Here is a 16,654-nt window from a genome sequence, read left to right as displayed (position 1 = left end):
CCTAAGCACTTGAGCCATCATCCACTACCTCCCAGGATACATTATCAGGACATTGGGTTAGAAGCAGAGGTGTTGGGACATGAACTGGCACTTCTAGATGGCATGGGTACATCACAAGCACAGCTTAACCTCTGTGCCACAAGACCCGCCCACCCCTTGAACCAGGATGCTGAGGTCTCTTGGCATAGCTTGACCGGAGTCCTTGCCTCTATGTTGCCAGAGGATTGGGGCCTCCAAGAAGCATGGAGATGGTAAGAGATTCCCAGAGTGGTTATCTGCTGAGTTAATTTAGAAGCAAAGGAAGTGCCATTGTCACCAAGCACAACTGTGATGACATAATTCTTAGAGGATAGGAGTCTCAAACGGAAATTGAGAACAGAGTAAATAACTCCTGTACCAGTTAGAAAATAGATATTCTTACGCCTAAGGCTCCAGGAAAGTGATGGTTGTATGGGTTGTGAGATACACCAGAGTTCCTGGGCCCCATTATTCCTCGGATAATGACACAAAGGAACTGGAAGTCCTTCTCTCCCTTAGGAGCTGAGGGCAATCCCATTTCCAGTGTCCCTCTTGTTTACATTGGTGGCAGGGCCCAGGAGGACTTCTCAGGTGGGGACATTGCTTGCACCAAAGTCCCAGTTTCCCACACCAAAAACATTCTTTCCTGGGCTTCTCATTCGTGGTTGGGCACACTCTGAGTTGGTCCTGAGGTTGCAGGGTGCTGGTTGCACTGACTGCTATCATGTGAGCTGTTTTTGAACTCTTCTTTCCCACACTGGGTAAGGTGGTTAGCTCTTCAGGTCCAGCCAGTAGTGGTCCAATATGATCACTAACATACTCTTGAATGTTATCAATTGAAGGGAGGATAGAGGGCCTTTTTTTCAAACAATATGGAGTAACTGGAGTATTCCACACTTGATCTTAGCCAAAAGGCCAAGAAGCAATAATAACTGGAGTATTCCTTAGAGCACCCGCCAATCACATTCCAAGACCCCTTGTTCTGTGTTTCACTTGGGAGATAATAACATTTAAACAAATGGTGAAGAAAACAGAACCCCAAAGTAAGTGGGGGTGCGGTGTCAGGGTTGTGCAGGTATTAGAGCCAGGCACATGAGGTTGGCCACGTGCCAAAGCTTTTTCCACAGAGACAGTAAGGGTACTCTGGGGTCGGAGGGTTACAGAATTTATTTGCAGAGGGAACAAATATTGCATTGACAAGAGTGACAAAACGTGCAACGGGGCATTCGTCCTGAAGGAGCAAAAACTGTGGAGGTTTAGGAGGCATAAGTGAAAGACAGGTCAGTGATAGAAACAAGGAGACCCTCTGGGCACTGCATGACTTGGGGGCAACTCCCAGCCACTCTCGTAAACCTTCATGAAGCACTCACAGGTGACAGGTGTCTGATCTGCATGGTGTCCACTCTTGGTATTCCCACCTCCAGCTGAGGAGTTGGTCTGTGGTGGGTGAGAATGAAGTGAAGAAGGAGAGAAAGGCAGAAAGAAACCAACACCCTCAAGCTCAAGGGAAGGGAGAGATGGGGGGAACTCACTGGCCACTGTCTGGCTGGGCTTCCAACTCCTGTCTCAGGCTCCTGGCTGGTTTACCACTGATATTGTGGGGTGGCTGGGTCTACGTTCTTATCTTCACTGCACAAAGGAATTCAAGGATGAGACATGGGTAAAAGTGAGCAGAGAAGCAAGATTTATTTATATGCAAAGCAAAAGCACATGCTCAGGAATGAGTGTGGGTATGCTAAAGAGAGGGATGCACTCAACAGTCATCCCCTTATATGATCTTGAAGCACAGAGTGGTGTCTGCTGTAGGGCTTAACTGAATATTCAAAGGGGGTGGAGTTTGGGGCAGGAGAGATTGGGCAGTACATGGAAGGGGGGGGTTGGGTAGTGTGGGCGGGGCTGCAGTGCAGGTGAGGCTGCAGGGAGGTGCCGGCAACCTCAGATCCTCCTTATAGCCACCTTCCTGTCTACAGCAAGACCATTACACACCTGTTAGAATGGTTAAAATCCAAAAGATTCACAAGGCCAAATGCTGGTGATTGTGAAGCAAAGGGAACTCTCGGTCATTATCAGTGGGAAGCAAAATGGTTCAACCTCTTTGAAAGACAGTTGGCACTTTCTTACAAAATTAAGCATACTGTTATTAATACAAGCCAGCCATTTTCCTCCTTGGCATCTACGCAAATGAGTTGAAAGATTATGTCCTCACAAAAGCCTGCACACAGATGCCTATAGCAGCTTTATTAATAATTTCCAAAAAACTTGGCAGCAATTAAGATGTCCTTCAGTAGACGAATGGATACATAAACTCTGTTAGTCCCACACAGTAGAAGATCATTCAGCACTCTAAAGAAATGAGCTATTAAGCCATGAGAAGACACGGAGCAACCTTAAAAGTCAACTGCAGGGGCAGGCGCTGTCACACAACAGGTTAACGCCCTGGCCTGCGGTGCCGGCATCCCATAGGGGTGCCGGTTCTAGTCCCGGCTACTCCACTTCCGATCCGGCTCTCTGCTATGGCCTGGGAAACAGTGGAAGATGGCCCACATCTTTGGGCCCTTGCACCCAGAAGACGCTCTCGTCTCTTGGCTTCAGATCGGTGCAGCTCCGGCTGTTGTGGCCATCTGGGGAGTGAACCAGCAGATGCAGGACCTCTCTCTCTGTCTCTACCTCTCTCTGTAACTCTGTCTTTCAAATAAATAAAATAAATTTTAAAAAAGTCAACTGCAAAGGGCCACAGGCTGTATGATTCCACTTTATGACATTCTGGATGAGGCAAAACTATGGAAGCAGTTAAAAAAGATGAGTTTCCAGGGTGGGGGCGGGGAGAGGGCTGAATAGATATAATATAGAAAATCTTAGCACAGTGAAAAGGGTGATACATGTTATCAAAATACCAAGGATGTACAACACAAAGCCCTAATATAAACTATGGACTTGGGTTAATGATGTGTTACCCATTGTAATAAGTAAGTGTACCATACTGGTATGGGATGTTGGTGTGGGAGACATTATGTGTGTGGGGTCCAGGGGAGCTGGAGGGGAAAGAGTAAACTTTCCACTCAATTTTGCTGTGAACTTAAAACTACCCTAACAATGTGGTTTATGAAATATATACGTATTTATTTTAGAATTGAAAAGAAAAGTCAATGTAATCTACCATACCAGTAGTCATGATCATTATCCACTGATACAGAAAAAGCGTTGGACAAAATGCAGCATCCATCAATGATTTAAAAAAAAAAAAAAAAGTGGGAGGAGGGAAATGCCTGCTTCCAGGAGGAGTCGCGCGGCTGGGCGTCCTTGCACTGCTCCACAACGCTGCCCAACACGGAGGACACCTTGGACACCATCCGCCGGCCGACCCTCGCCTGAGGAAGAGGAACGGAACCATCGCTTTCGTCCTGGCAGGGTTTGAGGGGAACGTGAAGGCGCCCAGACGTCTGGCCAAGGGAGCAGATGTCGACAAGTGCGATTCCCATGGCAGCCGCCCGGCGTGGGACAGTCAAGGCCTCACTGGAAAGGGGGCGCCCAAGTGAACTACAGTCGAAAGACTAAGGACGAGCGAGCAGAAGTAGCTTGGGGTGGCGTGGGGGGCACCGGGGTAGCGGACGGCTCTGAGAACGCCCACGTGGACGCCGTGCGGGCTCTCCTCAGGGAGACGCGGGCGGACATCAATTCCCGCTCTCGAGCCGCCCTGACAAGCCGGTGGAGAAGAGAGGCGGCTTCAGGCGCAGGACGCCCCCTGATCCTGGCGGTGGAGAAGCGGCCACCTGGGGTTGGTGCAGATGCCTCTGCAACACGGGCACCTCGAGGTGGCCTGGACGGGCGGCTGTGGAGCTCGGTGTGAGCCGGGCAGCCAAGCTGCTGAATGGGCCGCAGCAGGGCCAGCGCAGCTGGTGGGGACCTCGTCAGGACAGCGACGCCCAACGACCACAATGCCCTGGCCGCGTTCCTGGCCCTTCACGGAGTTGGAGCGCAATTCCACCGCCCCTAGAGTTCACGCTGACAACTCTGCACAGGATCAACATCTTTCCTGACAAAGCCTACAGAATTGCTGCCGCGTCTGAAGGGGGCATCTAAGTGTGGCTCCGCGGGAGCCCCGAGGTGGCCATGAGTGCTTCCGGGGAAGGCAGCCCGCGGGGAAAAACAGTGGACTGTCGGCGGGAGAGCAGCGACTCTGCGATGTTCTGTGGCGGGGAGAACCGCACCCGCTGTCCGCGTTCCTGTGTCGCCCACTGTGAGCCCACTCCGGAGGAGTTCCTGGACATGCGCAGACGGGAAGCTGTGGCAGCCCAGGGGGATGAGCTTTTCTGGAAGGTTCTATCTCTACATTGAAGGTTGTTCAGGAGTTTCACGTGTTGTGGGGGGTACACGCGCCAGGACCTGCAGCTGCAGCAGATCCTGATACATTGTTAAGAGAGCCGTTCGCCAGCGGATAAGGATCAGAGCATGAAGGGGCTGGAGAAGCCCAGGGGGCCGGGAGAGATTCTGAGGTAAGGAAGCCGAACGGACATCTCTCATGGCGCTGAAGGCTAAAGGTAATGGTGACCTGAGTCGCCTTTCTCCAGATGAGGAAAGCAAGGACCTCACTCCTCACCGGCTCTGCCCTGGGAAAGAACTGAAGGATCGACTCGGTGGCCTGCTGGGCCACCTCTTCTTTTGGACTTGGGAAAACCTCTACGGGACACTTGGGAATGTGGGAGACGAATCTGCCATCAAAAAGCCAACATCCAGAGGCGAGAGCCTGCAGCTCCTGCGACCTGAGCCCTCGCAGATCCACAAGCTTTCCCCTGTGGACTAGGAAGGGTGCAGGTGAAAACTGAAGGCTCTTCCTGCTACTTTCAGAAGCCATTTCCAGATCTGCTGATCTGCCTGCATAGAAAACTGCAGAATACAGGTAGCATTTTTCCCCAACCCACTTGCACACGTGCCTCTGTGTGTTGGAGGTGGCCCAGCCAGGGCTGGCCAAGCCCTGGGTGCTGGCCCTGTGAGTCCCACAGGTTCAGGGAACTGTTTGGGAGGTGGTAGTCCTTGGCATGGCACAAGCCCTGGGCCTCTGCAAGGATGAGCTACTTTTGGGTGGCTGATGCATCTGTTCCTGGCCTGGTGCGTTCCACACATCTGTGACAAGAGCAGTGGCAGCCCACTTCCATGTCAGCAGGTACACTTTAGGGAGCAGCTTATTGGCAAGGAGTGGGAGGGAGTTCTGCTAAGATTGCTCTTGTGTGCTACATCCTGGGAGCCAGTGCCTAGCCCCCCCCCCCCCAGCACTGTGTATACAGTGGCTTCCTCCTTCACTTCTCCCAGCAACCCTGCCACTCAGCCTCGTTATCCCCACTGAAGGATCCAGGGAGCTGGCAGCTCTTGGTTCAGAGCTCTGTGGGGTGGGCATGATGCTGCCACATCTCATTTGGGTTCCCTGGGACCTAGTGAGCAGTGCAGAGCTCTGCAGGACAAGACCCCAGAGGGAGGCACCCAAGAGGTGCAGTGGAAGGCTCATTTAGTGTATGTTAAGCACCCATGTGCCAAGGCACCAGTTATGTGGATTCTACTCCTTCTAGAACCTTCTGTGCTGATTTCTCATGACCAGTGCCTTGGCATTCAGCAGGTAGAGGCCATGGATGCAAAGGCAAACCCACAACACAAAATTACCCAGACTGAAGTGTCAGTGGGCCTGCCTTACAGGGCCATGACACCTCAAGACAAGCTCTGGGCTCAGACTGTGGAGCGCAAGGGCCAACTGGAAGAGGGCGATCCTGATTGGTTTGTTTGGAGCTGATTCTGTAGTGAGGCATTTGCTTCCAGTGTCAGCCCCTCAGAGAGTGCTCCAACCACCCTCACTTCCCTGGCCCTATCCAGGTGCTCTTTCTGGCTTCCTCCACCCAGAGCCATGGCAGCACCTGCTAGTCTACCTGTGCTTCGATTTCCTTGCTTGGAGACCAGGCTCCTGAGGGAAGTGCCCATCTTGTTCTGTATTTATATCTTCAGTGCCTCACAAAGTGTGTGCCATGTGGTAGTGCTGAGTAATACTGTGTCATACATGAATAGTAAAACAAACAAACAAACTCTCAGAAACTAGGAGTAGAGAAGAACTGCCTTAACTGAAAAAGGGCATCCACAACAGACCTGGAACTGACCTCATACTAAATGGTGAAAGGATAAATACTTCCCCTATAAGACTGGAAATAAGGCAAGCATGTCCACTCTCACCACTCGTGTAACATTGCACTGGAAGTCCTAGCCAGTGCAAAAAAGTAAGGACAATAAATAAAAAACACATAGGTTGTAAAGGGAGAGAGAGAACTCTTCCTATTTCCAGATGACATAAATTTCTGCATGGAAAATCCAAAGAAATCTTTAAAAAAAACACCGAAATGTGATTTTAGGGAGTGGACAACCACATCCCATATCCAAGTGCCTGGGTTGGGTCTGTAACTCAGATTCCTGAATCCAGCTTCCTGTCAGTGCAGATGTGAGAGGCAGAGGTGATGAATAAAGTAACTGGGTGTCTGCCACCCATGTGGGAGACCTGGATGATGTTCCCAGCTCCTGGTTTGGCCCCAGCTCAGCCCTCACAGGCATTTGGGGAGTTAACCAGTAAATAGAACCTTCTCTCTCTCTCTCCCCCTCCCCCCATCCCCCATCCTCCTCTACCTACTCCTTTCTGGCCCTCTACATCTCAAATAACTTAACTAATTAACATTTTTAAATAGGGTCCAGTGTTATGGCACAGTGGGTTAAGCCTCTGCCTGCAATTCTGGCTTCCCATATTGGTGCTGGTTCAAGTCCCAGCTGCTCCACTTCCGATCCAGCTCCCTGCTGATGGAACTGGGAAAGCAGTAGAAGATGGCCCAAGTGCTTGGATCTCTGCCACCCATGTGGGAGATCCAGATGGTGTTCCAGCATCCTGGCTTTGATCTGGTCCAGACCCAGCCATTCTGGCCATTTGAGGAGTAAATCAGCATATGGAAGCTCACACTTGTTCTCTCTTTCACTCTCTCTACTCTCTGTGTTTCAGTCTGCCTTTCAAATACATAAATAAATCTTTTTTAAAAACAAAACAAAACAAAACTCTTGGGGCTGGCATTGTGATTTAATAGGTAAATATGTTGCCTGTGACACCAGCATCCCATGTGGGAACTGGTCTGTGTCCAGTTCCATCCACTTCCTATCCAAGCTCCACTTCCCATCCAACTCCCTGCTAATGGCCTAAGAAAAGCAGTGGAGGATGTCCCAAGTATTTGGGCCCCTGCCACTCATGTGAGAGACCTGGAGGAATCTCCTGGCTCCTAACTTTGGCCTGGCCCAGTGATAGCCATTGTGGCCACCAGGGGTGTGAACCAACAGATGGAAGATGGCTCTCTGTCTCTCCTTCTGTCTCTGTAACTCTGATTTCAAAACAAAAAAATAAATATCAAAAAAACTCTTAACAATTTTTAAATTAAAAAAAAACCCAATTCACAAAGGTTAAAAGACACAATGTCAAAAGCAGAAAAATCAATTGTATTTCTATATGCTAGCAATTGTCAGGTGGAAAGTTAAATTTAAAATAATACTATTTGATCCGGGTAGAGCCAGATGGCAGCTGTGTAAGATCCTCCACTGATTGTGTCCCCATAGAGACACCAATTTGAACAGCTATTCATTCATGTATTTACAAGAGCTAGGGGAGCAGGATGAAAGACCACAGTGCCTGGTTGTTTGCATAGTAACCTGAAAAAATCCATTTAAAAAGGGAGGGAAGAAAGAGTTGCCTGTATCACCGTTCCTCAACTCGAAGCAGCACAGTATGGATAGAAATACCTCCTGCTTGGGGAAGAGAGAAGAAATTAAGTCCAGGTTTCAGTACGCGGCCCAGTGCCAGATTTGCCAGCGTGAAACCCACTGCCAGGCCCCTGGTCCCATGCCAGTACACTCGAATTAAACTTCTGAAACCCCATTAAATAGGGGCAGGGAACTGCCCCAACCCTGGGCGGCACAGCATGGAAGAAGACTCCACCCACTGTGCAGTGAGCCAGTAAAGTGAGTAGAGGACTAGACTTTGCAGAACACACAAATACAGGATAGCCTTATAAAGAAGAGAAGTGGAGCCGGCGCTGTGGCATAGCAGGTAAAGCTGCTGTCTTCGTGCTGCCATCGCATATGGGCACCAGCTCAGGTCCCTGCTGCTCCTCTCCTAATCCAGCTCTCTGCTTTGGCCTGGGAAAGCAGTAGTCCTTGGGCCCTTGCACCCGTGTGGGAGACCCTGAAGAAGCTCCTGGCTCCTGGCTTCGAATTGGCTCAGTTCTGGCCATTGCGGCCATCTGGGGAGTGAATCAGCAGATCGAAGACTTCTTGACTTCTCTCTCTCTCTGCTTCTCTGTAACTCTGCCTATCAAATAAATAAATGAATCTTAAAAAAAAAAAAAAAAAAGTAAGCACACAGCAGCAGCTGTTCCACCTCTTGAGATAAACCCTGAACCAAAAGGAACTGCACTTGGCAGGGAAATGGTTCAAAGACAGCCCGTGGAGTTTCCCTTCAGACCACAGATGCCAGGAGCATTTACTGTGGGAGAACCCTGGGTCCCTTGCAGGCCTTGTACCTGTTTGGGGGCACCACCAGGTTACTCCACCACTGCATTGCCCCAAAGAAAGTCATGTCGCACCTTCCCCTGCCCAGTTTTTTGCTGTAGGGAGCCGTCCTGAGACCCCAGTCATCAGGGTCCTGTGAAACAGTGGCTCCCAGAAGCTCCACAGATCCTGCTTTGGGAACCCTCTATGGCCCTAGGATAAACCTAGGCAGGAAGCTCACACTAAACAGTTTGACCTGCATAAACCCAAGAGAAAAAGTGGGTAGCCCAGACCATCCTCCTTCTACTCCCTAAACAGCCAAGTGGCCCTGCCTGTGCACCCTCAGCCCTGGAAAGCAACTGGACAATCAGCCCTAAGCAGCTCAGCTCCCAGAGGCCCAGGGAAGCAGCCCTGCCCATTCACCCACAACCCCAGGGAGCAGCCGAGCTGCCAGCTGAGACTCCCTGTGAAGCAGCCGGGCAGCTCTGGCAACCTGCTCTGACCCCAAGGAGCAGCTGAGCGGGTTGTTTTCAGAAGACAGCTCATCATCGAGGCCTCGACAGCAGCCACTTTGCCCTATATGCATACACCCTCAGCCCCAGGAAGGAGCTGGGCAAATCTCCCAGACCAGGTCGGTCCGTGGAGTTGCCTGTGCAATCTTCAGATCCTGGAAGGTGCTGTCTGGGCGTACTGGTGCAGACTGGCCCCCATGTGGCCCTGACACTGGCAGGTACCCCATCTCACAGTGAGGCACAGTGTGCCACACCCACCTGGATCCACAGGGCTGCTCTATCCTTGCATGATCCACAGCAATTGGTGAGCACCCCACAGTTCCAGCTGGATGCAGCACAACTAGACAAGCAAAAACGGATGAATTTTGTCATCATCAGGCTGGCCCTGCAAGAAATGCTTAAGGGACTCCTGCACTAGAAGTCAAAGGACGAGCTACCATCACGAAAACATGTGAAAGTACGAATCTCAATGCTAGGTCAAGTACACACACACACGAAAGAAGAAACCAAGAACAATCTAATGATTCACATTTTTATTTTTACTCTTCCATGAATTATAGCTGCTATAGATTTAGTTAAGGGCTTTTTCACCTGTATTAGAAATATAGTTATGTAATTTTCTTCTTGTACTCATTAGGCTTTTTAAAAATTATTTAATTGTAATTTTTATTGGAAAACAAATACACAACTGGGAATAGATTTGAGGCAAACTGTGCCAGAAGCAGATTTTCTTTAAGTGGTTAAACAAAGGTTAAAAAGCTAATAGCAATAAAACAGGCTTTTTCCAGTATAGGAACAAAAATATATAAAAAAAAAAGTGTAAAAGTTCCTGGATAATACACCCATCTTGCAATAGTGCAACTTTTAAGTACGTGTTGTTGATTATCCATAGTCAACTCCACACTTCAACAACAACATGCTGACACTCCCTAAAGAAAACTATGTTTATAAGGGCATAACCCAGATGTTCGTCCCATTTAGCTCCATCTAAGTTCAGATGTGTAGAAGGGCTTAGATCTTTCCAGAGTAAGCCACATGCAACATGGTAGTTGATAAATTTCTAAAATAAGGTTTCAGGACAATGACAGCAAGATAAGGAAGAAAACACAGAGGAATGAAGTTCTAATTACTGTAATGCTTTTTTTTTTTTTTTTTTTTTTTGCCAGTAGGGGCAAACCGTTTATAGATGGGTTACAAAGAAAAGGCAAATAAAGCAATTTAACACATTCTGTACAATGTCTTCACTTTGCTGTCATGGTCAGTGAAAACTCTTTGTAGCGTACTTGACTATCACCATCAGTGTCCACTTCCCTGAGCATTTCATTAGCCTGGTCACCTGGTCACTCCCTCCCAGGTTTGTCATCACATGGCGCAGCTCTGCTGCACTCATGGAGCCATTGCCGTCCTTGTCAAACACACGGAACACTTCTCTGATGTCTTCTTCAATGTCTGCGACTTTCGTTTTCCTTCCTGTCATAGTCAGAAGTTCAGGGAAGTGTGCCATTACCACCTTCTCTAATCATGTCCTGTGACTCTGCTTCTGTGGGAATCTTCCCAGGAGACCTCATCACAGTTCCCAATTCCTTTGTTGTTAGAGTTGCGGCAACATCCATGTCAGATAGTGGGAAAGCTTCTTTAGAGGCCGGCAGTGTGGCTCGGCCTGCAGTGTCAGCGTCCCATATGGGCACTGGTCAAGTTCTGGCTGCTCTGGGAAAGCAACAGAGGATGGCCCAAGTGCTTGGGCCTCTGCACCCATGTGAGGGACCAGGAAGAAGCTCCTGGCTCCTGGTTTTGGACCAGCTCGGCTCCAGCCATTGCGGCCATTTCATTTAGGGAGTGAACCAGTGGATTTTTTTTTATTTATAGTAGGTTTCTTCTTTATTTTCTGAGAAAACATACTGTTGTACTGTTATTCTTTCAATGCTCAGTGGAGGAGTCGGTGTGTGGTACATCAGGTTGAACCACCACTTGCAATGTCTGCATCCCATGTCGGAGAGCCAGTTCAAGTCCTGCCTACTCTGCTTCCAATCCGGCTTCCTGATAATGCAGCTGGGAAGACAGTGGAAGGGCCCCTGTCACCCAAAGGGGAGCTCAGGATGCACTCCTGGCCCCTGGCTTTGGCCAAGCCCAGCCCGGCTATTGCAACCATTTAGAGGGTGAACCAGCAGATGGAAGGTTCTCTGTCTCTCTCTCTCTGTCCCACCCCTCCCTCCTTCCCTCTCTCTGTCACTCTTTCCAAAAAATAAATCGATCTAAAAATAAATCATTATTTAGTAGAATTCACCATTAAACTTTTTAGACCTTTAGTTATCTCTTGGGAAAGATGTTAAAATGTATATAATTTCTCAAATACATATAAATCTATCAATTTTTTTTCTTTTCAATTTTCAATGTCAATTTTTAGAATTTGTGGTTTTTGGGGCCAGTGTTGTGGCATAGTAGGTCAAGCCACCATCTGCAATGCCAGCATCCAATATGGGGCTGGTTCATGTCCTGGCTGCTCCATTTCTGATATAGATCCCTGCTAATGGCCTGAGAAGAGCATTGGAAAATGATGCAAATACTTGGGCCTCTGCTACTCATATGGGAGACCTGGAAGAAGCTCCTGGCTCCTGGGTTCGGCCAGGCCCAGTCCTGGCTGTGTGTCCCTCTGGGGAGTGTACCAGTGGATAGAAGAGCTCTCTCTGTCTTTCCCTGTCTCTGTAACTCTGACTTACAAATAAATAAATCTTTTTAAAAAATAATTTGTGTCTTTGAAGAAATATATTGTTTCACATAAATTGCCAAAGTGGTTGGCATAAAAGTAATAAAAGTATTTGGTGTCCTTTTTAAAAATTAGAACAGACCTACCCTATGACCCAGAAATCCCACTACTGGGAACATACCCAGAAGGTCTTGAAAGTGGTCTGTTGGGCCAGCGCTGTGGCTCACTAGGCTAATCCTCTGCCTGCAGCGCCGGCACCCAAGGTTCTAGTCCCAGTTGGGGTGCCGGTTCTGTCCCGGTTGCTCCTCTTCCAGTCCAGCTCTCTGCTTTGGTTCGGGAGGGCAGTGGAGGATGGCCCAAGTGCTTGGTCCCTGCACCCGCATGGGAGACCAGGAGGAAGCTTTGGATTGGCGCAGCATGCCGGCCATAGCGGCCATTTGAGGGGTGAACCAATAGAAGGAAGACCTTTCTCTCTGTCTCTCTCTCTCTCTCTCACTGTCTAACTCTGCCTGTCCAAAAAAAAAAAAAAAAAAAAAAAAGTGGTCTGTTGAAGAGACTTCTGCCAACAGAAGAACAGATAAAAGAATGTGGTAAACATGCCTTATGACTGAAGATGTCATTCATGACAATATGACTGAACCTAGAGGACATTAAGTTAAGTGAAATAATTCAGGCACAAAATGACAAATCATGATCTAACTCATATGCGGAATCTAAAAAAATTTGATCTCACAGAAGTTGAAGATAAAATAGTGGTTACTAGAGAGTGGAAAGGGGAGGAAGCAGTAGTTAATGGGGAATAGGAAGAGATTAGTCAGTGGATATGATGTTACAGCTAGGTAGGAGGCATCTGCTCCAGTGTTCTATTGCATAGCAGGATGATTAGAGTTAGCATAATATAAAATAACTCATTCTGTATTTCAAAATAGAAGAGATAATCTTTAATATTTTCACCACGAAGAAAGGATAGATGTCTGAGGTCATGGATATGCTACTTATTCTATTTTGATCATTATGAGATGATCAATGGGCTGTATCAAAACAGCCCATTGAACCCCAAAATATGTACAATTTTATGTCACTCAAAAATATAATAAAACAGCAAATAAATAAGTAAATAAATGAAATAATACTATTCATAATGGCTCCCCAAAAATTAAAAAACAAGGTATAAACCCACTAGAATATGATCTGTATGCTTAAAACTGAAAAATGCTTATGAAAGAAGTCAAATATCTAAATAAATGGAGAGATATACCATGTTCATGATGCAAAAGGATGAACTATTTAAAAAGTTGGAAAATTTAGCCAGCACTTTGCTGGGTAGGCTAAGCCTTCACCTGCGGTGCTGGCATCCCATATGGGCACCTGTTCATGTCCAGCTGCTCATCTTCTGAACCAGCTCTCCACTAATTGACTGGGAAAGCAGTGGAGGATGGCCCAAGTGCTTGGGTCTCTGCACCCATATGGGACACCCAGAAAAATCTCTTGGCTCTTGGCTTCTTTTTTTTTTTTTTTTTTTTTTTTTTGACAGGCAGAGTGGATAGTGAGAGAGAGAGACAGAGAGAAAGGTCTTCCCTTGCTGTTGGTTCACCCTCCAATGGCCGCCACGGCTGGCACGCTGCAGCCAGCGCACCGCGCTGATCCAAAGGCAGGAGCCAGGTGCTTCTCCTGGTTTTCCATGGGGTGCAGGGCCCAAGTACTTGGGCCATCCTCCACTGCCTTCCCGGGCCACAGCAGAGAGCTGGCCTGGAAGAGGGGCAACCGGGACAGAATCCGGCACCCCGAACAGGACTAGAACCCGGTGTGCAGGTGCCTCTAGATGGAGGATTAGCCTAGTGAGCCGCGGCGCTGGCACAAGCTCTTGGCTTCTGATTGGCTCAGTTCTAGCCATTTTGGCCATCTGGGGAGTGAACCAGAGGATGGAAGACATTTCTCTCTTTCTCTCCCTCTCTCTGTAACTCTACCACTCAAATAAATAAAATCTTTAAAAAGCAAATAAATAAAAAGTTGGAAAATTAGATATCACCAAAATTTAAAGCTCTTGATCTTAGCAAAAGGTAATGTTAAGAGAATGAAAAGACAAACTACAGCCTGGGAGAAAATATTTACCCTGTAACATATCCAACAAAGGACTTTTTTAATTTTATTTATTTATTTATTTTTTTTTTGACAGGCAGAGTGGACAGTGAGAGAGAGAGACAGAGAGAAAGGTCTTCCTTTGCCGTTGGTTCACCCTCCAATGGCCGCCGCGGCTGGTGCGCTGCGGCCGGCGTACCGCGCTGATCCGATGGCAGGAGCCAGGTGCTTCTCCTGGTCTCCCATGGGGTGCAGGGTCCAAGGACTTGGCCCATCCTCCACTGCACTCCCTGGCCACAGCAGAGAGCTGGCCTGGAAGAGGGGTAACCGGGACAGAATCCGGTGCCCCAACCGGGACTAGAACCTGGTGTGCCGGCGCCGCAAGGCGGAGGATTAGCCTAGTAAGCTGCGGCGCTGGCCAACAAAGGACTTTTAATAAGACTATATAAAGAATTCTGAAGACTCAATAGTAAGAAAGAGACATCCAGCTTTAAATTGGGCAAAAGATTTGAGCAAATCATCAAAGAAGACACACATGACAAGCACACTAAAAGGTTTGTAACATTATTTAACATTATTATTTAACATTAGTAACCACTGGAGAAATGCAAATGAAAACACTGATGTGTACCACTACAAGGCTTGAATGGTTAAAAACTAAACTAAGCTAAATTCTGGAGAAGATGTAAAGCAATTGAAGTCCATTGTTGATGGGAATTGAAAGTGGTATAATTAGTTGGGAAAAAGTTTGGTAGCTTCAAATAAAACTAAACATACATTTATGTGTGATGTAGGAATCCCATTTCTGAATATTTACTCTAGAAATAAAAATGTAGACCCATACAAAGACCTCTACAAGAATATTCATGATGAAGGGGGCCGGCGCCAAGGCTCACTTGGTTAATCCTCTGCCTGCGGCTCCGGCATCCCATATGGGTGCCGGGTTCTAGTCCTGGTTGCTCCTCTTCCAGTCCAGCTCTCTGCTGTGGCCCGAGAAGGCAGTGGAGGATGGCCCAAGTGCTTGGGCCCCTGCACCTGCGTGGGAGACCAGGAAGAAGCTCCTGGATCCTGGCTTCGGATCGGCGCAGTGCACTGGCCATAGTGGCCATTTGGGGAGTGAACCAACAGAAGGAAGATCTCTCTCTCTCTCTCTCTCTCTCTCTCTCTGTCTAACTCTGTCAAAAAAAAAAAAAAAAGAATGTTCATGATGGCTCTACACATACCAGCAAAAAACATAAACAAAAGCAAAAACAAAAAAATATACCTCTGCAGGTGAATGAATAAATAAACTATGATGGATCATGTTGTATGATGATACTCTGCAACAAAAATGAGCAAGCTACTGATATGTGCAACCATATGGATGCATTTCTTTCTCTCTTTTTTCTTTCTTTCTTCCTTTTTTTTTTTTTTTTTTTTTTTTTTTTTTTTTTTTTGACAGGCAGAGTTAGACAGTGAGAGAGAGAGAGACAGAGAGAAAGGTCTTCCTTCGGTTGGTTCACCCCCCAAATGGCCGCTACGGCCGGCAAGCTGCTCTGATCTGAAGCCAGGAATCAGGTGCTTCCTCCTGGTCTCCCATGTGGGTGCAGGGCCCAAGCACTTGTGCCATCCTCCACTGCTTTCCCAGTCCACAGCAGAGAGCTGGACTGGAAGAGGAGCAATCGGGACAGAACCGGAGCCCCAACTGGGACTAGAACCCAGGGTGCCAGCACCACAGACGGAGGATTAGCCTAGTGAGCCACAGCTCCAGCCTGGATGCATTTTAAAAACTATGCTAAGTGAAAGAAGCCAGACAGAACATTGTACATATTGCATAAATCCATTAATTTAAAATTCTAGAAAAAAAGCAAAACTAATTTATAATGAGAGAAAGCAGATCAGTGGTTGCCTGGGGATTTACTGAAGAATGGCAGCAGGAAGCTCTTGAAATGATGGACATTTTATTTTTAAAAAAGTTATTTATTTATTTATTTATTTATTTAGAGGAGAGAAACAGAGAGCGAGAGCGAGAGAGACGATAGAAACAGAGAAAGCTCCTAACAGCTGGCTTACTGTCCAAAAAGGCTGAGGCTGGATCAGGCCCAAGCCAGGAGCCAGGAGCTCAACCAAGTCTTCCACATGGATGCCAGGGAACCAACTACGTGAGCCATCATCTGTTGTCTCCCATTTCCTGTTAGCAGGACCCTGGAATCAGATGCAGACCTAGAACTCAAATCCAGGCACTCCAGCACTTGTCAAATGCTGCCCCAATTCTGAATCTTGATTGTAGTGGTGGTTGTATGGGTATATACATTTGTTAATTCAAAGTTTATAACATTCACATCTTAGGACCTAACCAGCCCATTTTGGGAATATAGCGATGCTGATCAAACTGATGGTAGAGACATATTAGTAAATTATCAAATCCATTCAATGTGTCTACTAAGGAGTGTCTTCCCTGAGTCTGAAGCTTCAGGCCCCCTGACTTGCACAACTTCTTCCAAGGCTTGGTTACTAAACTTATATTCAAACTGTTGTGTTGTTTTTGTCTCTCTCTTTTTAAAAAGGATTTATTTATTTACTTGAAAGGCGGATTACAGAGAGAGGAGAGACACAAAGAAGAGAGATCTTCTATCCACAGATTCATTCCCCAAATGGCTGCAAGGACCAGGGCTGCGCCAGCCCAAAGCCACGAGCCAGGAGCTTCATTCAGATCTCCCACATGACTGCAGGGACCCAAACACTTGGGCCATCTTCCACTGCTTTCTCAGGCGCATCAGCAGGGAGCTGGATCAGAAGTGGAGCAGCTGGG

General features: G+C 47.6%; 1 pseudogene; it reads right to left on the bottom strand.

Moving 5' to 3' along the window:
• Window positions 1–10,321: 10,321 nt before the first annotated feature.
• LOC127493413 (calmodulin-like) lies at window positions 10,322–10,850 on the bottom strand (annotated as a pseudogene).
• Window positions 10,851–16,654: the final 5,804 nt, after the last annotated feature.

This window comes from Oryctolagus cuniculus, chromosome 7 (genome assembly GCF_964237555.1).
Source record: "Oryctolagus cuniculus chromosome 7, mOryCun1.1, whole genome shotgun sequence".
Taxonomy (NCBI): domain Eukaryota; kingdom Metazoa; phylum Chordata; class Mammalia; order Lagomorpha; family Leporidae; genus Oryctolagus; species Oryctolagus cuniculus.
The sequence above is the reverse complement of the archived record's forward strand: the minus strand, read 5'-3'. Positions and strand labels throughout refer to the sequence as shown.